This window comes from Acromyrmex echinatior, chromosome 19 (genome assembly GCF_024713525.1).
Source record: "Acromyrmex echinatior isolate Ae372 chromosome 19, ASM2471352v2, whole genome shotgun sequence".
Lineage (NCBI taxonomy): Eukaryota > Metazoa > Arthropoda > Insecta > Hymenoptera > Formicidae > Acromyrmex > Acromyrmex echinatior.
In genome coordinates this window covers 4,394,390-4,418,438 of record NC_141870.1, presented here as the reverse complement: position 1 = coordinate 4,418,438, position 24,049 = coordinate 4,394,390, and the positions used below count along the sequence as shown (strand labels likewise).

The 24,049-nt window shown below is 36.8% G+C and overlaps 1 long non-coding RNA gene across 1 annotated transcript in view; it reads left to right on the top strand.

Annotated features, from left to right (window-relative positions):
- Nucleotides 1–24,049, top strand: part of LOC147906651 (uncharacterized) — a 332,649-nt gene that overhangs the window by 57,842 nt on the left and 250,758 nt on the right. The window contains exon 2 of the long non-coding RNA XR_015548249.1: nt 13,000–13,047. This is a non-coding gene — a long non-coding RNA (uncharacterized LOC147906651). The remainder of the gene's footprint in view (nt 1–12,999; nt 13,048–24,049) is intronic.

The window sequence follows — 24,049 nt, the reverse complement described above, 5'->3', positions numbered from 1 at the left end:
TAATGAACTCTACTACGCTTCGATAAAAAGAGCAGTCTCGAATTCCCGAGAGTGCATGCGATGTGCGCGATCGCACGTGGCCTACTTCCCGAAAAATATCATCGCTCGTGATATCATGGTTCGCGATCATCGGTTAATTAAAAAAACACGACATGGCAGATACCGCAGAGACTCTTTGTTATTGAAACATTGCCAAAATTATATTTCGTAAAACCTGCTCATTGAAATTACTTCCGCTACGCCAGAAACGTCCAAAGCGTCATTTAATATTGTCGGTATATATTTTCATCTCAAGTTTGTAGGTCAGATACCAAAAGCAATCACGATACGTAGCGCGCAGATGCGTTCGCATGGATGAGTAATCGGCGACAAAATGAATACGGATGAGTGGAGCGGTTCAAACTATATAACGCGTTTACAGTCGATGTTTCTCCATATTTTCCGTTGTGTTGATAGCAAGATATCGATATTAATGCGATGATATTCAGATTCTTCACTACGATGGATCGTTCGTGTCTCGAGTTAATTTTCATCATTTCTACAAGTACACCAAAAGTTATTAAATAATTCTTACATATACTTTAACATCTCTAGAAAGGATTATAAAGTAATTTAGATTTATAAAGTGTATTAAAAGAAAGAAAAGCTAAAAACTGCACTGAGAAAAATGATCTGGTTGGATTGAATTGTAATTCTGGCGGAAAACGGATGAATCAGAATTTTCTGGTTAAATCTACTAGAATTCTAGTTAAGATAACTGGAATTCTGATTGATATAATTATTCTGGTAAAAATAAGAATTTTAGTACATATATTTTACCAGAAATATTGTATCAACACAGAATTCCGATTATCTCAACTAGAATTCTAATAAATCTCAACTAGAAAACTAATAAATTTAAACAGAAAATTCTGATTCGTCCATTTTCAACCACAAATTTTTTTCAATATATTAGCCTTCTAGTATTTTAAAGAAAAGAACATGAACGATCCAATCGTGTGTATTAAGGGTTAAATTATTTGAACATATTCATTATACTGAGAAAAATGTTGTGATTAAACAATAGAAAGGCCCAATAAGAATGACATTTTGGTGAAACCAAACATATTTTTTGGTTATCATAATTTAAAATTCTATTTGACCAAATTGTTCTTGTTAGACCTTTTTGTTTATTCAATCAGAACATTTTTTCAGTGTAATTATAGTAGAATATTAAAACGTATGTTATAGAAGCACTTTCATTTTTCTTTTGCTACATTTTTTTCAAAGCTCCAATCAGCACGTACGATATGTAATGTACCCTCGCGACCGCAAGGGACGTTGGACAAAAAATGTGAAGAGGGATCTGACGTTGCTGGCCGGCTTAAGATATGCGGCAGCCAGCCAGCAAAAATAGAAAAATGTGAAAAAGGGATGGAAATCAAACCAGCAGGGTGCACGGCTGGCCACGCTCGGATATTTGCCCAACTTTAATTAGCATAATGAACTATCGTCCGAAGTGCGGTTGCTAATTCTATGGCGACCCCTCGTCCATACGGTCTGCACGTAATCCACAGACATTTCGAGATGGGCACTTTGGGGTTGCAAAATATACATACGACCGCTTCGAGGAATCTTGCGTGGTGAACACGTACATGCAGAGCTTCTAGAATCATCCTGGCGCTTTTTTATCGCTTCGCGAAAAATTTTATTAATAATTTGAGGAATGCACAGCGAGAGCTGCCATGTCACGTGCCATGCATGTGTTACACTAATTTTTAATTAATTCGAAATATGATCGTGTAAAATATGATCTACATGCGATAGATAACTTACACACGTAAAATTCTATTCGACAGCACGAGTTATGCGAACCATTTTACTTTTACGTCACGATAAATGACCAACTGCCATTTTTTACGAGATTCGATATATGCTGTATATTGGATTTTTGCTGTCATATATTAGAGAGAGCTTGTACTATAAGACCATCCAGAAAGTAGAAAAGTCCTAGGTTCGATTCCTGGTCGAGGTAATATTTTTTGCAATAAGTTCTTTATAGGAATTTAAGTGTGCTAGCATCAAATCGACAATCAAAAATTAATTTGTAAAGATTAGTATTTTGGTTTTAAATGATGTTGTAAAGCCGACAATTTACGATGCACTATTTGGGATAAGTATATTTAAGAATTTATTATTAATAATTATTATTATTATCCAACATCTTTGACGTATTTGGCGGCTCTTCATATATTTATTAGATTATATTTCATGAATAGTTCACAAAAAGAAAGCGTATTAATGTGAACTGGTTCCAGCACAAAAGTCTCGAGAAAAACTATCGTGATCGCTTAGAAAACTGCTTCTCTTTCTCTCTCCTCTCTTACGAGCGGGAACCGTTGCTGTCTGTGATGTGATGTACATTCGTCATACTTCAGAATCGCTTAGATCTGTTTCTTCGCCCGGTTACGTTCGAACTTTATGTTTTCATCGGGGATATTCTCCTCTTCGTGTTCGCTCTCTTTCTTTCTCTCTTCCTCTCTCTCCAATCTTTTTGCCCATCGTTGGCTTCGGGCTCGTGAAAATCCGGCGCATACATTATCGGCCCTAACTTTAGCGAGAGGTCGGATTCTAGTAGTGATACCGACCAAGGAAACGGAGGAAATTTCTTCCTGAAACTCGAATGACGAATACGGCGATCGTAACTTCCCCTCCGTTACGTATGTGGCTCCAAGTTAGTACAACTTTGTTCTTCCAATTGTAATGACTCGGTAGATGTATAATTAAGCCGATGCTATTGTATCCTCATGTACTTTAGAAATACCCCGAACTCATCTTGGACGTGCGTCATTCTCTATCGCTGGCGCTCTCAGAGAAACGTTTGAAGCCTTATAGAATAATTTATGAGCTACATTAGAATGTGAACGTTGCGCCAAAATTATCCCCCCTAAAAATATGGTGGCTTGCAGATGGAAGATAATGCATGCGACTCTCTGAGAGCCAAGTCGTAGAATATTTCCCTTCCAATCGTGCCCAGTATCGTGACGAAGACAATCGCATCCTTTTCCCTTCGTCGCGTACTGCGCGTATAAATTCGGCCGGAGATATTACCAAACACAGAAATAACTCTATCATGACCCCGGTATTCTCCGTCGTATCCATTGTTCTCCCTCGACGTCGTCGTGGTTCGTGCACGCCCGTTACTACCGGCTGGTTCTAAGTTACTACCGCGACCTCAAGCGGTCTATGAGCCGTGAAGCTCGAAACGCGGCAATAATGTAACCTTCTTACCAATCCCGGTGGTCCTCATCTGTACAAGAATCACGGTCTGTGCGAGCACGCGCGAATCTACGAGGGGTGGTTTTACCGGTACTAACGCTCGGGTGACAGTGGTTCGTGGCGATGGTCGCGGTGGTTGTGGCGATAGCCGAGAGAAGGGGCCCGTCTGGTTAGTTTTAGTTCTTCTCCTTGGGTAGTTTAATTGCTAAATTGGCCTTGGTAGATTTAGCGAACTTGTTCGTTATACGCACCTCCGGCCGTATATAGCGAGCTGACGGATGGTACTGCTGGCGCACGACTGATGAGGGTGCGCAAGAACGTGATTTTACTGTAAGTTCTCAGAGAGTACTTGTTAGGATTATCGAGCCACGACTTGGTGGTTCAATTCTGCGTGTGCATCGCATAGTTACACGTGCCTTGAAACTTACATCAAAAGACGTTTATAACGAATAAAGGAATTATACGAAAGAAATGTAAAGTTAAATAATATAACAAGGACACGTCAATGAGAGTGCAAACACCGGTCGTGACGCGCAATAAGAAATACTTTTAAAAACAATTATAATTATAAAATAGAAAAATTATAATTATAAAATCACTGCATACATTCTAAGTATTCATACGTTTCGACTCATTTTGGAGTCATCCTCAGCGAATATAGATTGAATAATGATTTACATCCCTCGTAGAACAGTTAAATGATTAGTCATTCGGGAATTGTATGATCCAAAGTGGAATCTATTAAAGTAAAGTCGATATCAAACTAAAATTAAATAAAGAAAAGATATCAGGTCTGTTTAAAAGGTATTGTTTTTTTATTCTTGCACTATATATATATACAATAGAACTCTTGCTTTCGCCAAATCAAACATATACTTATCTCACTTTAAATTCTAAAAGTGTACACTAATTCAACTACAAAAAATAGATCTATAATCGCGTTTAACATGGGATATGCATACATTTCGAAGCCTAGGCATCGAATTCGTACAATAAATCGTGACGTCGCAAGATGTCGATTTTCCCATTGTCATCCGCGACTTATTCGTTATGGGTAATACACGAAATCCTGGAATAATGGGAACCGGATCTTAGGTCTCGCGACATATGAGATTTGTGTCTCTCCGGTTGGTTGGGTAAAGACGATTTTCCTGCTCCTCCGTTGGCACTGGAATTCTTCCCGTTCCACGCTTCTCGGTTTGCGATAAGCTCTGAGTCTTGTAATGGGGTGCATGTCACTGTTCATTCTAAAGCGAAACGTAAACTTCACATCATAGCACCTTTAATACCTCGTTAGGCTGGGGTTATTGCTGTACCATCGTCGTGCTATATCTGTTGATCTCAATGTGCGTTGAAGTATAGAAGGAATTATAGCATTCGGTATTCTTCTCGAATAACTGTACATAATATATGCAGATAATAATAAAATGATATTAAATTTTAAGTAGGTAGCCACAGTCTCCCAGATATAATTTTCTTTAAACACTAGAAAAGGGAAATGGAAAATACTTTTCAAATAACCAGAAGTCTCATTATTAGTAAAGTTTATTATTTTTATATTCTTTTATCTTATAAAGATATTAATATAAATTTAACTGTAACATAATATATTAGTAAATAGTACAACTATAAAATTAGAAGCTTTTTGGAGTGTTTTGAATACTCCATGTATCAACTTGTGCATTTTTAAAATATCTAACTACTTTAAAGTTAAATTAACAAAAAAAATATAAAATTAAAAAACTTAATTTTATTTTATTGTTGTGTTATTATATATACAATTATACTTTTTATTGAGAATGTTACAATTAAATTTACATTAATGATACTCTTATGAAATAAAGTGAATGTATAAATAATAAACTTTAATATTTCTGAACATTTGAGTAGTATTTTTTATTTTACTTTTCCACACAGACAACACATTTATATTTATCCGCATTGCGCGTCATCTGCCGATAATTTAAACAATGCCAAGTATTTTTGGCTCGTACTATATCCGAAAAAGTTTGCGGCTGGAAGTCTGCGGGAATTAATTTTGCACGGGTAATTAATTAATTAACCTTGCCTATATTGCTTTAATGCCTCTACAGCGCGGGATTTTCTCAGCAGCTTGCACGCCGCGTTTTATTAGCAGATACATTATTATGTGCATATTTCATTTTCCTGTAGTGTTATACAATATATCATGCAAAATCTCCTTCGAACTACTGTGTTTCATGTTCCGCGGAAGTGCCGCAATCAATTTCTAAAGACACCGCATAACATATTCCCGCAGCTGCCACGAGCGAATTTTCGTGGTTCTTACTTATTTATTGCCTTGTCGACCAACGGCGGAATCGCGCGGAATTTATTCGATTTCTTTTATGAACAAACTGATCACAGACGCCCAGTCAGTGATGGGGTGAATCGCGAGTTTCTTGAGAGGCTCAGCCGCGCGGCATAATTTTCAATTACAACAGATTATATCTCGCCGAGTTGAAAAGGGAAATGGAATTGCGAGGCGGCTCTCGCTTTGACAATTTTACCCCATTGGGGTACCGTTACTGATGATATTGCGGGGAAACATGAGAATCCAGTACACAATGCACGATCCGGCCTTACCTCGAGACAACAAATAAATTCTAGCGAGACCTCCGAAATACCATTTACGGCGCTGCATTAGCATAAATGTAAGCCCGATTATCATATCCCTTCGCGAATCATTGTTAAATTTATTTATTACTACGACAGAGGAAGTAAAATTGTATTAAGGAACCGCGTTAGCATAAATGAGAGTGTTATTATCACTGGTGCATATAACTCGTTATTAAACTTACATTCAAAATAAAATAACGAGGTTTTTTTTTTCACCCTGGCGCCGGGGTTTTTTTGAAATGCCGATACGGAATCGGCCGACCGCGTATAGAAATTGAGAGCGTGACCGGGCTGTAAACGGTCGGTTTATATAAACGCACAGAAATCACTGAAACTGCGCGCTATCGCGTTATACGCGGAATATTAATTAAAGCGTGCGGTGCGAGAGGCAAAAACCGTGGTGCACGGAAAAACGTTGGCGCGTGCGTGAGTTCGCCGAATCTTCGTTACGAATAGCGCCGCGTCCGTTTTAAATTACGAGCGGAAAGTGTGGAGCGATCGTAAAGTGCACGCCTGGCATGGTACAGTTTGCGGTAGAGTGTCGTTAAACGAACTCTCCGACAGCGACGAGCACTGCGGCGTCGTAGACGACGTCGTGGTCAATAAGGAAGTAAAAGCTGTCGAAGTAGAATTTTAATGGAATTGTTGAGGCAAGCTGCTAACACCTCAAGCGTTACCCTGTCGAGTAGGCGCGTTGTACCATCTTATTCGATTACATTTCTTTTTTTTTTGTTTAATACTCTTTCACATTTGATTACATTCTAAAAAATATCAATGTGGATTTAATATTTAATCATGTAATAGCTATATAATTTTTACTGTAGGCGATATTTATTTTCGAGGTAATATTTTTCACAATAAAATTATTTAGTTACAGATTTTAATATGTCATTTAGCATTATTATAATCGTTCTAAAATGTTTATGAACATCGAATTGTTAAATTGCTAATCAATTTAACTTGTGATGATATTACTGCGATAGTTTAGCGGAGTTTGTGTTTCAAGATCGAAAAATCAATTTCGGCGCGCAGTTTAAAGAACTACGTAGTGTATGGATTCTAGAAACTTTTACCGAAACTGAAAACTCTCATTACGTGTCAGTTTCAACTGAAACTATATAGCTCGATCTTCTTCATAAATATTAATTTTAATATGTGTAATTATTGTTTCAATAATTAAATTGTAATGTTTATGAAAAAGAAGTACTTATACTTATTCTTTAGCCAAAATTGACACACAATCGAAATTTCGGTTTTCGATTTCGGCCGAAATTTAATTATTGTTTCAATAAATTATAATATTTATGAAGAAAAAGTATCTAACATATCTATACATATGACTTTTATAGAATTTCTATTTTTAAATTTTGGTTTCGGTTTTGGTTGAAATTGACATGTAGCCGCCGAGAGTTTCGGCAAGAGTTTCGGACTTTAAATTAAATTTACATTGAATTATATACAAGCATTTAAGATCCAGTTAGATCATTAAAAGTATTTACCTCCTGTTAATTATTTACTTACACACATATGTATATATATATATATATGGCCTTATGAAAGCTTAGTTTAAAATTCTCACTGTGTTAATATTAATATTAATACCAATATAATGTAGATTTAATATCATGGGTTTTAAATTCACATCGGTGTTGATATAAACACTATAAGGGTTATAAATTCATGTTGGTATTAATATTAATATCAATATAATAAGAATTATAGAGATATCACATGTTGATGTTAAACTAACCATACCGATATTTTTAGAGATACAAAATTCGTCAGAGAAACGATCCCATGAATACCCACCATTATAATGCATCTTCTACATACAGGGACAACGCGCTAATATCTCTCGCTAAGATCAATTTTGTATTCCGTGCGTCACCTCGTAGACTAGAGTTAAGAACGAGCTTTTCGAAATTCCTGCCATTAACGTCTCCGAAGCTTCCACTTCTACCGTCATAGCGCCCTGTTTTGCGCTCGCACTTACGGGCATTCCGTTCGACACGTCTGAGAATTATCTTTAAACAAATATAATGCACAGATTTACCCACGCATTCAACACAGAGATCATAGAATTCAGACGACGTTGAGATCTCTTCACGTGGCGCTGAGAATGATCTCCACGCTGGCAATGAAATAATATTTAACGGTTCTCGACATACACTCAAAATTTGAGAGTTTCTAAACATATACCGACTTCTTGACGGGCGGAACGCGCGACGTTTGCTTACGCTGCGTGACGTCTCGTGCTTTCATGCCAAAATAACATTTGCCGCGATTCAAGAAGAGAAGATTTTGAGACGTGCCTTCTTGTAGTTTCGCCGACAACGTTTCAATAGCGATGTTGGAAAGTAACATTTAACATAATTTGAAGAGATAGAGAACAGAAGAATAGAGAGACAAAGAAAGAGAGGCAGAGAGAGAGAGAGAGAGAGAGAAAGATTTTATGGAATTTTAACGATATCAAACTTCAAGAATGTTAATAGAACTTTAAGCTCGCTACAAAACAATACTTTACAAATTTGTAGAAAGGTTAGCGTCTATTTAAATCTTTATTGAGATTGTTTACACAAGTCAAATTTTCATCGGAAAATTGCTGAGATTTGACACAAACCTCATAAAACAAGTTACAATTTATAACTTCACGCGCAGTGCGAAATCGTGTCTGCGTTTTTTAGTCAGGAAGCGCACAGTGATGACTCGTTATGTCCGCGTAGAAATTCACGTGAAATTCCAGACGAAAGCCCTATGCACACCGAGCAATTCCGGCGTTTTATTCGCGGCTTCAGCGACGCAAACGTCCCAGGTTGAAGCGTCGCGTCGCGTCGCGTCGCGACACGACGAGACAGGATGAGAGAGAGAACTCGTGCAAGCCCCGGAAACTTCGGGCTGGCTTTGGCAGTTTAAAAGTTACGAGAGAGGCGAAAGGCGTCGCGACGCCGCCGGGAGACCTTATCGCGCCGCATATACTCGCAGCGGCTCTGCTCGAGTCGCCTCGCGCGCGCGCCAGTATTATTTCCGGTAAATTCCAGACCGGAAGCCGCGGTCTTGCCCCAGCGGAGGCCGCAGGAAAAAGCGTAAACGTTGGCGGCTTGTTTGAGAAAGATCCTCCTCCTCTGCCTCTCCCTCTCCATGGCTGAAGATGAAATCCGTCTACAAGGCGAGAGAAACGGTACGTTGAGACAGGCGAGATGTAGAAATTGGCTTCCAGTTCTTCTAAAGCAACCTCAAACAAAGATATCATCGGAATTTTCTATTTCTCGAAAGGAATATACTACATTTCCGATCTTCGGCACCACGAGCGGTCCGAGAGTAATACTCTTTACGCACCGGTGAAGTTCTTTTATTCGGACTCGAATGATTCCTATCAAATTTGCATATAACGCTGACTTGTAGATATTCCAAAGCAAACTAGCTGCTTTTTCTCTAAGCGTAGAAAACATTTCTGTTTTGAGGATTTCAGATTTAACTCATATATATTCTAACTACTACTAAAATAAACTGATTCCATATCTTCTAAATCCAGAGTTGGCCTGCCTTTCTGACAATCGTTCGCAAAAAAGTGAACAGAAGAGGACTCGGATAAAAAGATTTTTTAAATTATCTTTTGAAATGATTTTATTTTTAACGTCAAAAGATACACAATTTATTTTATCATTTGGTTTTCATTTATTTAAAATATATATATTTGATACAAATAAAATTATTATTAAATAAAAGATGAGAAATATTCAACACTGAATTACATCTTAGATATTCGCGTTTAATTAAGGACTCGTAAGGCACAGAAGTTGGTTTGTGTAGCCGCTACTTTACGAGTAGCAATTCGTATTAATAAAAGAACTTTTAACGGCGCGATGCGTTTACGGACCGCATAAAAATAATAATTAATATACATGAGGCCGTTCTGCTCTTAATCAACTTCTTAGACCACCCACAGGAAATTAAAATTGTTTATAGTTGATAATTAGCGTCAGTTAAATGGCGAAGAAAGTGCAGGTAATGGGTGAAGTCCGCATCTTGCTGTTTAATCAAGTATTTTACGACGTGCTTAAACCAACTTTTCGTTACTATTTTCAGACTTATAATCGATACTAATGTGCATTATTTATTATATGTCCTTTTCGATTTGATAGAAGTTTCTAATATAGCTTCAAAATTATATATATAACTGAAGTTTATAATCAACAGTTAAAGTGTCACCTTCAAATATAAAGAAGCAAATTTCTCACATTTTTTGTAGTACAATGAAAAAATAATTGCAACATATTTCACAAATACGGATTATATAAAACATAGAAAGGTTTTTAATATTAAGCTGCAATGATGAATGACATCATTCGTTTTCGTTATTTTCTCTCGTCGTATCAAATGTTTACGGCATGTTGCTACCAAAAGAAAATATATTCGCTCGAATTTATTAGCAAGGAAACAGACGAGAAAAATATAATTCATATTTTACTGTTAGATTCGTACAGACAGCTGCCACAGGCATTCTTAATATTTCAGACGGTATATACTGAAAATAAAATAAAATAAAATAATAATAATATATATATTATATAAATATTTGATTTTACAACTTAGACACTCAGTAATTCATATGAGATTTTATGATAAAATATGTCTATATTAATAATATAATTTTATTTGCCGTGCATTTTGAATTACTGTGTATTTTAATATGTATTTTATACTTATGTATATATGCATTTTTATTCTTGAGATAAATATTTCATGTTGGACGATATATATATTATAAATACTCTTATAAATTTTTACGTAAATTATATATTCTTTTAAAACAAACTTTAATTATAATCACACACACATACACACACACACACACACACACACACACACATTTTAATTCAACAATTTAATTCAATCTAATTAATATATATATATATATATTAATTAGATTGAATTAAATTGTCCTATCAATTAGGATTCTAACAATAGAAATTTAAAATTAATAAAACTAATAATTATACTTTTATTTTAAAACGTTTTTGAATGAAACGAAGTTAACTGTTATATATAATAGATAACGCGCGCTAATCAATTTAATCATAAAATAAAATCTGACATTAAAATGCAAGATGTAAAATAAATTCAGCATGATTTTGAGATGATCGGAATAAAAATGAGATATATAAATAAATTATTACTTTTTATTTTATTGATGAATTTTTATAAAAATTATGTCAAATACATATTGTAAAACTTTATTCTGAATATTACACACATTTTTTTGCGTGTAATATGTAACGACTAACTACGAATCTTTGACTTTGAATTCTTCGGCTTTAGCACACTTGCTCATGGAATTGTCGAAGATTCGAACGATTCCTGTGGGAGTGTTCTCGAAAGTTTAATTGAAAAGTTGATCTTTCGAATGAGATCAAGGTGAAACAAGGACGAAACAAAGTGGTACCTTCTGCTGAGGTAATCTCCGGGGCTCGAATTATTTTTATCTCCGGGATTCAGGAGTTGCTTCGAAATTCATGAGGGAACCAGCATGAATTCACGGGGTTGTGCAAAAGGACGTTCGGTCCTCATTCCACGCTTCTCACGCGGCAGCGGAAGGTTAACTCGATATTACGAATCTGGTAATTTGCTTGAGTAAATCCACCTACTGGTAAGTTTTGGCAAGGAAAGCGCTGTTAATAAACATGAAGGACCATATCGTCGATCCTCGCAAGTCGTTAGGGGAATAATTTTTGTTTACTTTGTCTTTACCCAGCGAATCTTCATGTAATACAAGCTCTTCTTAATATAATATTTCGTAATCACAGCAATATGTAGAATGACACTTTTTTATTGATTCGCGCAGTTTTGAGCTAATCAATAAAATTCCTTTAAGTACAAATCATTGTGTATCTCAATCTGAAAAATTTTTACACTATGATATTTATTTTTCATATGTACGTTCACGAAATAACGCCAAGAAATATTGCTGTGTACGACGATATTACTTTACGCGCATTTGAAAAATATTACATTGAAAATATCACAGAGATATTTGCAAGAAACATTCTCAGAATATTTTTCCGTTGTGCCACATGGTTGCGAATACTTCGCGTACACTTGTAAGAGATATGATCTCGAACACGAGATATTTTTGACGCGGAAAATTTTATCTTTTCTTTGTCGAATCTACTGTGTATCCGACGAAAAGTCAACTCCAATTTTGTCAGTGCCCATACGTTTGTTGAACAATCTCTCGATATAAGCTTATCACTTGGGAATATGAAACAAAGGGAATTATTTTAAATTGTGTAAATACATGTGTCAGTGTAAAAAGTAACGTGCAGCAATGATATTAAAAATTATTTCTTTCTTCACTTGAAAGATCGATCACCGTAGGTATCTATGACAAAAAAAAAACGACGATCTTGCAGCTCCGACTTTTTATCACGTTAACGGCGCGATATCGTTCTGCGGAGAACGACGAAAAGAGTACGTAAGGTACAAGCGGTATCGTGTTCACTTTGCTGAGAGATACCAGCGGAGCGCGCGGATAGCAGGATGGTATTTCAGCCACGCTTCTCTCGTGGAAGGTGCCAAAGGAGAAGCCGAGCGTACTGTGCCGCGGTGTCGAATTGCAGGTCGCTTCTCGCTTTCGTCGTCGAACGAATAAACGGGTGATGCGCTACGTGGACGCGATGGGGTGGCCCCTAGACGCGATGCAGAACGGTGAAGGGGTAAGAGAAGGGAGAGAAAGAATTTGCAAGGCGCGCGTTACTCGAATACCGTGCTTCCTATATACACGCCGGTGTTCACTCCTCGTCCGCGCTGAAGGATCTCTCAGGAGCTTTTCGAAATGTGAGCTCGCGTCGAGAATCCGTCCAAGTATTTCGAGTCCGTGATGTAAGGGATTGTGCAATGGGTCCCGATGCTTCGAGTATACTGGTATCGATATGAGGGAAAGATAAATGTAACGGATTGTCTACTGTGGACAATAATAGGATCTAGATTTATCTCATTGTTTCTCGAAATATATGATAACTATTAGAAACACATTCTTATTCTTTTTTATTGATCTTTCTTCTTGACTTCTTTCATGGTAAGTTAATAAGTTCTTCTTTTTTTCAGGCGGCTGTCTCCACCAAACTGGAAAAACTAATCCCGCTGTGTTAAAAGGTTAGTCTTGCAAAAAGCAACCATTGGTTTGACTGGAGAATAGCAAAAAACGATTTGATTGTTCTCCGTGTCTGTTTCGGCTACTTTGCAGAAAAATAGAATTTTGTGGTTGGAAGAATCTTCGATCAAGAAAATTGTTGGTTTCCTTGCAACCGCGCGAGTCACAATGTAAATGGACAGTAAGAAAAGAACATTGGCAGTATATCACAAAATTGTTCCCCTAAAATTGGAGTAATGAACTTTTGTAATTGTATTATTACCGATCTCTTTCAGTGCTAAATATAAAATAGTAATCTATAATAGTGTAAACCGAAGATCACGCACAAATAAATAATGCAGTCTCTTGAGTTAGTACTTGCGATATTTTTGATAACGCAGCTAATTTCACAAAGAATGAACACATTATGTTTCGATATAATATAGTTAAATAATGATGATGATGATTTTTTATCATCGTTGATGAAATAATTAACTTTTCAATTTGATAAAAAAGCCGCACATAAATCGCAGTGTTTGAATCGAAATGTTTTAAACAGATAATAATAGGCGTTTATTGCGTCAGACATAAAATTTCAATTTATCTCGTAGTAGCAAAGCGATCAGTAGTAAAGTAGTGTGTAGGTCAGGCGGTTGACAATGTTTGGCTTGTCCTGTAACTCACGGCTGAATTTGCGTGGAACCACGACCGTTAACGGGCGAACGGGGTATAACGGGCGAGCGGGGTGGTTGCGAAGCACGGGGATAGTTTCCGTAGGGAAGGCGGTGGTAGCTGGAGAAAGGGGGTGGTTGCTTCGGCAGAGTTATTTAGCCGAGGCGTTGTTCTGGCTCGCGTACTATGTGGGTCGCCGCCAGCTTAGTATCGCGGGTAAGCCTCATGAAACATGAGTACCCACCGGGATGACACCACTAACTCCTTTATGGAGATGGAAGCTTATACATGAATTGCGAGGATGGGGCGAGAATGCTTCTTGGACAACGGGGGCCTCCCTTCGCTAGGTGGTTTCGCATGATGTTCTTAAGTAACCGTCTCGCCAGGTGAGGCGGTTCCTAGGATGAGGTAGACGAGAAACCTGCCAACGAGGCGATACGTGCTGTATGTACGAGGTGATATATGGACCGTGTATTCCGCTGTTGACGCTAAAATGCGAAATGTCGCGGCGGCATCTTGTCATTTGATGCTGAGACCGTGGTTGCTCGGCCTGAAAGTTTAAACCTGTGCTCGTTATAACAGATAACTGCAGGAATGGATGATAAACTGTTGCACTTACATCACACTGCTCCGATTTATGTTACAGCGTAGCAAGTTTTTAGAATGCGTATCGATTCTCGATAAAGTATTACTAACGATGTAGAAACAATCCGCGTGTAATAAGATTTCGCATTTTCTCAAGACGTTTTATTTAATCCGCAATCGCGCCGTAAGGAGGTATATTCATCGCATCGACTAACACATTGTTGTAGATGTAATTCGATGTAAAGAAATTCCAGCTGCTATGAAGTTTCACGGAGCATAAAGGAGGAGGGTGGTCGAGTTCTTGCGGTATGGAGCGAATTTCGTAAATGAGAGTTACTTTTAGACCCATTTAATATGCATTAAAGCGCATGAGTAGGTTAATCTCTTAGAGTTTCAGCGTCGTCTCATAATTCAACAGAGTTATGCATCCGCAATCACCATGTGGATATTAAATTTAATCGTTAAAACGAGAGAACGAATTTTATCATTGATATTTTCAGACTCGTCACGTAGAAGCGTTTAAGCAAAAATTGTGAGTGATAAATAAAAGTCTGTTTTTTTGCATTTAAAATTAATTAAAATGAAAATTGTAAAGACAATTTTGAAAATATCTCGCATTTGAAATCTATAAAAAATTAAAACGGCGGTAACGTCATATAAAATTAACTTACAGACGAAATGAAGCAAAAGCTGCGTATTAATTTATTCTTTGACACAGTGTCATTTAGTTTTAGCTCATCTTTTTTTGTATGTTACGACTAATGTCGTACAACTTTGTACAAACGCTCTCATTATTTTGCCATGTCCAGAATTGCAAGAGATTTGCTGTAACTCTCAGTCGTACCTACGCGAAACTCTTGGTTGGAACGTAATACGTAGAAGGAAATAAGCTCTCGCCGTACATTTCGCGGATATCTGATGTCCCCATCTCGAGCCTTGGGGGCCGTTGAAAACTTAACTCTGCGCCTAAACCCTCTCCGAAGCCGTATGCTCGGGATCTACCCTGATATTTATACGACTTTTCGCTTAATTGCCCGCGCCAACTCCTCCAATCTCCTCCCCCTCCTCCTTCTTCTTGCGAAAGAAGTTAACACCGTAATTATCACTATCATCTGCGGAAGATCGTCGTAGCTTCTAGCTCGGTATAATTTCGGTAAATAGTCACATCGATTTAAAGTTTGCGTTTTAATTACTGAAGAACTATTTTCCCTACGATATATTTGACAGCTAACTTTATATAAACCTAAACAATATCGAAGTTAATTTAATCTGCTAACTGAATTTTCAATTATTTTCTCTTTTTTAAAATCTTTATAAATGATGCGAACTGAATATTAAAAACAATTTAATAACATTTCTCTCGTGTTGCGTGCAATATAGTTTTGGCGAGAAAACATGCTGTATAGAAAACAAAATTTCGATATGTAAATTGACTGTTAAAAAATTCGAGATTGAATTAATCGGCAGTTTAAATTGAGATGCGTAATCCTGTATGTAAGACCATCGTAAAGCGGCAAGGAGCGCGTTTGCATGGTCCTTGCAACACTGCTAAGTAAAAATAGGCCATTACAAACACGTGTCCTTACCGATTAGCATAATGGCTGGACTTTTTGTACTTACAGGAGGACTCTTGGACAAAAAATGTTAATACGGGATACGTCGCGCTCAGATTTAAAGCAAGTAGTTCCAGGTGCGGCGCATGTGCTCACGAAAGTCATTATACTTCTTCGTCGCTAACCGCCGAGAGACATTTTTTCTCCGCCTCTCGAACTCGGGCGTTCTGCATTCGCGATGTCGTGTAAAAATCGATAGGTCGTTGTCGTTGCCCTACATTCAACGTCCCAACGCTTCTCATAATTAAAACTTCTTTCGACAAACCGATGTATAGAGCACGGTTTTATCGCGCGATTGGAGCTCGATGTGAATAGACCTTTCGAGGTTTTTTTCATAATTAACATTCCACTAAACTATAATCTGCTGTCGCCAACATTTTTTCTAGCTCTTTTATTCTCGCAACAAAAATAGATCATAGGGAATTCTATCCCTATGATAAACAGAATATTACACATATAAGTTTTATTCGAATTTACACGAAGTTTTACTCTTGTTATTTATTTTTTTAATTTCTGAATAATTATTATATCATTGCATGACAATTATTAAATATTAAACATTACAATATTCCAACTTATGGAGGAGTTTGTAACAGCAAGCAGCAATAAAGCGGACAATATTTTGATATTTCATTTAAGAGAAACGACGTAGGTTAATAGCACAATCCTCGGCAGATTTCAAGTCTCTCGGTACGTCCTTAGCTACCTAATGTTTCCTTAATTGTGCAGCACATAGCGATACCAATGCGCCGACCTAATTAAACATTAAACGTTGTGCCTGTGCCGTCAGCTACGGTAAACATCGTACCGCTACAGATGCTACTTCATCCGAATCGGCTTCCAGCACTCAGCTAATATTACGACTGTCGTAAAGGCATCTCGTAACATCTTCGAGAGAGTTGAACGAAAAACGAAGCCTTAGCAGGCAGGAAATGAGAGCTAATTGCGAGCATACGATGTTTCGCGTAATTAACTTAATTAACAATGGAAATTTTGTTCTTACCGAGACACGAGACGTTGAAGACATTTGACGGAACAATTTATCACTCAAAGTAATAAACTATTTATTAATCCGAACAATTATTGCGAGGGAACAGTCAAGATCTTCATTATTTACTCTGCAAACGGTACATATATGAACAATAGAGTTCTATTTGTTTATAATTAGAGCCAATTCGGCGACGGCGGGAGATAGAAGGAGCAGCAGAGGTGGCGTGTGAATGCGGTAAGGGCGGAATGGCGGGATGGGGATAGACAAATTTGGCCGGAAACAACGTTTAAAGTGGGGAATGCAGCGGTCGGCATGACATCGTTAACAACTTTCCGGCATTGTTTTCCGTGCGAGCGACAAACTGGGCTAATTGCTTCAACTTCTGACCTATTCCAGTTAGCGGTGTGTAACTGGCTGCTTCTGTGCGGACGATTGTCCCCGGCGATGCAGCCACTCGTGGCAACAACAGCCCCGCGTAAAATTCCCTCTCGCAGCCGAGCATGTTCTCCCGGCGCGATTGTCGTTGCGACTTATTAACCCGACGATAATTAGCCGTAATCGCAATGACGTGCAACGTCGACGTGAAAGCCCAACGGGCTTACTTCGCGCTTTCTAGGAAAAAAAAGGAGCTTGTTCGTCCCGCTGATTACGAAAGTGCGGCTTAATCATTGGGAACGCGTCGCTCGCTATTGCAACGCGGCTGGATGCTTTTTTTTTTCATTTTAACCTGTACAAGATGAAAAAGTTACTATAGTGGCGTTGAAACAGTGTCATATTTTGAAACAAAGAACACAAATAAATAAATAAATCATGAATTATAACAAATCTTACTCAGGAAAAATTGTAACATTTTTAAAATAGATTCTTGTCCTTTAAAGGTAGAGTAGATATTGAGGAGTAGATATTGAGATATCGATGAAAGTCAAAAAGGGATTCGCCAGTTATTTAAAGTTTCGATATAATTTATTGTCGGTAGTTGTGATTTATTTTATGGTATTAATGATAAATACCAGAGAGATTATATTGAGAAAAGATAAAAGCATTGAGAAATATTTCTTCTTTGTATCTTTTTTATTGTTTCGAAGCAAAAATATTCCGGAGTTTCTCTCTTAACGTTTATCATATTAATTTAAGTTAAAGCAAATCGTTCCAATCCGCGTGTTACGAAGTATCACTCGGTGCATCGCAAACTATGGCCGCGTTGTAAAGTTTCACCCGTTTTTACCTTACCGTAAACTATGCCGAATTAGCCTCGTTGCGGTATTCTTTGCGTCCAACACAGAAGATATCGCTTTACTTCCGGGCGGAATAAAACTTGAACAATTCCTCCTTTTGTTCCAGGCACTCGTTTTTCTTATCCAGCCGCGAAATGAATATCCGCTTGTAAATTTTATTGCTGCACAAGGTGGGGAATCCCGCGGGTGGACACGGGATATCGACGGTGAAGCTCCGTGTTACCTACATTCTCTTTAAAGAAGATCATTCGCGAGGCAAGTCAACGGTATTTGAGACTATATTGTATTAAGTCCCGAGACGGGATATAAACATCCGTCTAGAACAAACAGAACGGGTTACGAACGGAAAGGAAGACGTGTATTACCAACATTACTTTCCGGTTACTGCGTAAAACCGCTTGATGCAATAATATTTTATCATCTCAGACTATGTCGGCTCATCCTGTCCTTTGTTTCTGAACTTCTTCGTTATAAGGTCATACTACTTCCGTAAATATCCGGAACGCGAAATACTTCTGAATGCAAATTCGGGAAACTCGACGTAACGTTTGCGCTGCAGTTCCCATCTAATATATGCATTTTGCCTAATGTAAGTTTAAATAAAAAATTGCACGGACCGTCATTTTTCCGTGGTTTATTCTACAATTTTTATAAGGTTTGTCGTTTATATCTTCCGCAAGATATATTTCATGCACTCAGAAGAAACACATATACTAGACTCTGAAATTATATTGTTCCAGAAAACATTCCAAGAAAAAAATTATACAAAAACTTAATTTGATATGGTTATACAATAACACTTTGTGTTTTAAGGAAAAGTAGAGATATTCGATGAATTCCATATTATTATAGAGACAATCCGATATTGTAGAGGACGCGTCTTAAAAAAGATCACAACGATTTTGGGACACATTTTCTGTTATAGGCGGGCGCATTCAAGAGCGTCTCCGGTCTATCAGTGCAAGCGTGCATTCAACGAGAGAGCCTCGCGGGCACCTCATTTACGCGCATTTTGCATCCACTCAAGTTTCGTTTGAGCGCGGAAGATTACGCGAAATATTATTTCGCTGGTGGGCCGCGGGCGCGTGTGAATAGCGGAAGTATAAGTGAAGGGATCGCGGGGAGTCCTTAACCCGCTTTGATATACACGACGGTCGGTGGAGAGCACTTTGCTCAACCCCACGAAGCTTCGAGCAGGGTAGAGGTGGTATGGGGACACACCGTCGTGCGCATCCACCTGCATGCGCTCCGTCGCGTACACCACCCCCGACTTTCCAACGTTTCTACAAGGTTTGACATGTATACTCTCGCCTAACGCGACAGAATATGAGGAAGAACTTGAGAGAGAGAGAGAGAGGGGGGGGGAGGGGAGGATGATAGGGTGAGAAAACGACGCCTCGATAATAGCAACTCGCTTCGCGCTCGACACTCCGTCTCTTCGTCGTTCCATCCACCAGCCTTTATCTTCTCTGTGCTCTGTCGACCGCCCTTGGATTTAATTAACTCGGTCTGAGCTTCATTGAGTTATGTTAAGTCACGTTCTTCGCGTAATCTTTGTATTATACCACTCGAAACGTATTTCTGCGTAGACGTACGCGATAAGCTCGTGGAAACCGAGACTTTCCTGCACATATCTTTGTGAAAATCACTCGTATTCTTTCTCTCTCTCTCTCTCTCTCTCTCTCTCTCTCTTTCTCTTTCTCTTTATCTCGATACTGTTTACGGGAAAGGTCCGAACTATTCTAGTCTTGTACTACTTCAATCCTCCAAGGTACCGGAGATTTAAGTGATTGTGAAGAAAGAGAAATTCGAAAGCCAGATGAAACCACATGGGAGACTTTATATTAACGTGGAAGAACTCAAATTTATTAATTTAATGTAATATCTACAGTAATATTTAAACTTTCGATTTAGCAACAAGAATGAATTAACAAATCGAAGACTCTAAAGCGAAGGCTCTGAAACAATTACTCTGAGGCAGTCATTTACAAAGTTACGAGCTTTTTCTCTTTATTGTGTTATTTTGTTTCTTATATTGCACTATATAAATTATAAAGAGAAGGTACTGATTAAATATTAATTGCACATTGTAATTGCCGTGACTACGTCGCGAACAGAAGGATCCCTTTGTTACTTCTTTCAGTTCATGTATCTGTGGTGTCTTCCGCCCGCATTTCAACGTCTTCGAAGGCGCCACGGTTTTGAGAAACTTTCGCCTCTATCTTTAGAAGAGGAAGGTAAAACTTTGGAGCACCTGCCGAGACTTGCTTATGGAGTCTATTACCGCTTCGATGGAGCTGCCGGGAATCTTTATACCCTTCGACCCAGCAGACGCGAATTAGCATTCGCCGCGAGTGTCCTTAAACTTCCTAATAATTTGATGGCAGAGGCGGGCGGACTGTATGTAAATTAAGAGTTTCAATATTCGAAGCCCATTTCCGCGTCCATTCCGCTAACCTATTTCGCGAAGTTCTAGCTCGCTTCATACCCATAGCGTAGATCATACCTGTCTACGTGTCGCTTCCAGCGCAATGCGAGCATACGTTGCAGTACGAATTCCGCGTTGGGATGTGCAATTTATACTTTAGTTAAATGTAGTATTCAAAGATGAATATGCGGAACATGAAGTCGTCATAAACGTGCCAAATAAACGTCGAAGTGAAAACATCACATACGGAATTTCATCGAAGCAATCTTTCGTGAAAATGCAATTTTTTTTATATTATTTATATTTTTTTTATTTTTTTATTAATTTATCGTATAGCGAATGGACATCAATGTATTCTATATTTACTACAATGTTGTTCAGAGCGATTAGCTACGGTCAGTCGAAGGCTCGGACACTAATCGGAAAAATTCCTCTGTGTCTCCTAGACAAGAGTGATAAACGAGATACGCGTGATAAACGAGAAGGGGTGGGTTCGTAAACGATGGGATAGAAAAATGCTCATCAGGTACGAAAAGTCGGTACAGAGTACTGAAAATTGGCTGACATTTTTCAAGTTTTAACCGTCCGGTGACCCTACCGGAAAATTGCAATTTGCTCGAATCCTTCGTCAAACGCAAATGGCTAAACGTGTCAAAGGCTCCAACGAACATTAACGCGTTGCCCCAAACGATGTTTTCAATTTTGTGTACACGCCACGTTATTTGTATATACGAGAGAGAGAATGATTTACAAATTAACTATCTAACTAATGTGCAACTGAAAAGACATGAATGTCAAGTGTCACTGATGTGTGTCAATAACGCTGTGTGCGTTTCGCTGTAAATTGAATAATAATGAATTAACGAGAATACTCAGAAAAAAAATGTTATTTTATCATATATTGTGTAGTATTTTGGATGAGGCAGGTGTAAATTTGCTCGTTTCTTTTAAACTAGTATCGCGTGAACAACGCTCTTTCAATTTAAGCATCGAAGTAATAGGATCTCACTCGAAATCCCTTCTTTCACGGTGGCATTACGTCCTCAGCGTCATGCATCATGTGCTATCGCATTACAAGAGACATCAGGAATTTTGCGAAAGACTCCGCCCGGCGTTCCAGTTAACTGGCGCGTGTTCCAAGAGTGGATGTAATACGGCTATAAACCGTGGGTGTTCGTTTAAAAGCCTCGAAATTTCACGAATTTCGTCGCTCCCGTCGATTTAGTGGGCATTAGGTACGTCGAGCGCGAGAGACAATGTAATACTATACTCGGAATTGTTGCGATGGCTACTGAGCGCGATCGAATAGATTAACAAAAAAAAGCAAAAATAATAAATAGATAGACAAACAGAGAGAGAGAGAGAGAGAGAGAGAGAGAGAGAGAGAGAGAGAGAGAGAGAAAAAGTTTATTGATGTTCTATGGCAAATCCTCTAAGAAATCACAACTAATTGTTATTATTATTGTGTGATTGATTTGTATACTTGGAGTTTTATTCGTAAAACAAATAAGTATGTATATCTATAAATTGATAGCCTTAAAATATTTCAGATTTATAAATATCTTTAGAAAGTTGAAATAACATTCTAAAGCTAATCTATTTATTTTAATTTTAGTCGTCGTTTTAGAGAAAAACCAATAAAAAATTTATTTCTTATTATATAAATTTTAAATATAGCACAATATTTACATATTATTATGCATAGTTATGATTTATTATAAAATATTTCGAGAAAGTATATATTATATATTTAGAAAAATCAATTCTTAATATTTTAAACTTTTTAAATACACATATATTTTCAAACATATTTTTACTTATTCCTTCGTAATTATTCAATAATGAAAATAGATAAAAATTTTTATTCTAAATTTGTATTACAGAATTTTTTTATTTTATAAATTGTTTTAAAAAATCAAAAATATAGTGCTACGGACAATGAGAACTTTACACAGCGCGGGAGTTGTTGCGCAATTTATATAATAGTCATAAACTCTTCATATAATATGTATATTGGAAACAACGACTTTTTCAATACAGACTTAATTCGTACGTTTCGGTTTACTTCTAACTATCTTTAGCAAATTTGTAGAATTTAATATATGTGTCGGCAGAACTGTTAGACATCGTTGAAGTTATGCTCTGTTTTATTTTGCCTTAAATATTTTGCAGATAATAAATATTAATTAAAAATATTAATTATAAATATTATTAATATATTATAAATATATATATAAATATATAATTATAAATGTATATTATAAATATATTATTTTATTAAATATTAATTTTATATTATAACTATTTATTATAACTGTTTCGTATTTTCGAGCTTATTAATTGTGCCACAATAACCATCTAATATTCTTCCATGTTAATAATTATCTAATATTGTTCTGCGTTAATATTTATATTAATGCTCATTTTATGTTTAATATGGATTAATGTCCAAGTAATGTAAAACTTCGAGTATACAAAACTTCTATATACAAATATTATCGACTTTCATTTAAAATCTTCTCTGATCTTTTCTTGAGTGTCTTATGCTTTTCAGATCCGTATTTAACTGCTTTATCGAGTGTCTTATGAACTATCTTATTTAAAAACTCTTTTACAAATCGTAACTTCATGGCGAAGCATAAAACAAAAAGAAATCATTATAAATATTATTATTATGGGTGTAAACTTAAATAAGATAAGAGATAAAAATGTATTAAAATTATATATATATATAATATATATATTAGGTGTTGGAATTAATTCGTAGCGTTTTACAAGTGATGGGAAGTACTTTCATTAATGTATTTTTTAATGCTCATGTGAAATAAATAACATTCTTTCATTAAAAAACGCTACGAATTAATTCCAACACCTAATATATATATATATATATACATATATATATATATATATACTTTAATTTGTTATAGTTCTACAGGTATATCTTATAAATAAACTGAACTTGATTTAATACTTTGCGATCGCATTATATCAAGTTCTAATTCTTCAGTAACTTAAATTTATGCAGTAGTTAGCAAAAGTAGGATAGTATAAGAAAAATTATAATAATAAATACAGAGAGAGGAAAAGATGTAAAAAAGGAAACGATAAATATTTATATGTGTGTGTGCGTGTGCGTGCGTGTGTGTGTGTGTGTGTGTGCGTGTATGTGTCTGAATAAGATACCGTAATAATAAATTTATATTAAATGGTTTATGTTGATTGTAAATTTATGTTAATTTATCTCAAATTTATTTTAACAAAAAAGCCATTACAATAAATATTTAGAACGCGCTTTTATCGATAAATGCATACTTTTCTTCCTGAAACTCTACAGTACAAAGTAACATGAATTATGTGCTAAATGCACGCTAATCGTTATAAGTGCATACTGAATCAGATTGTAATATATAATAAAAGAAAATTCAATAATACTGGAGCATCTTTGTTGCTAATTCAGTAATAAAAATCAGTAATAAAAATCTGATTATGAAATCGGTT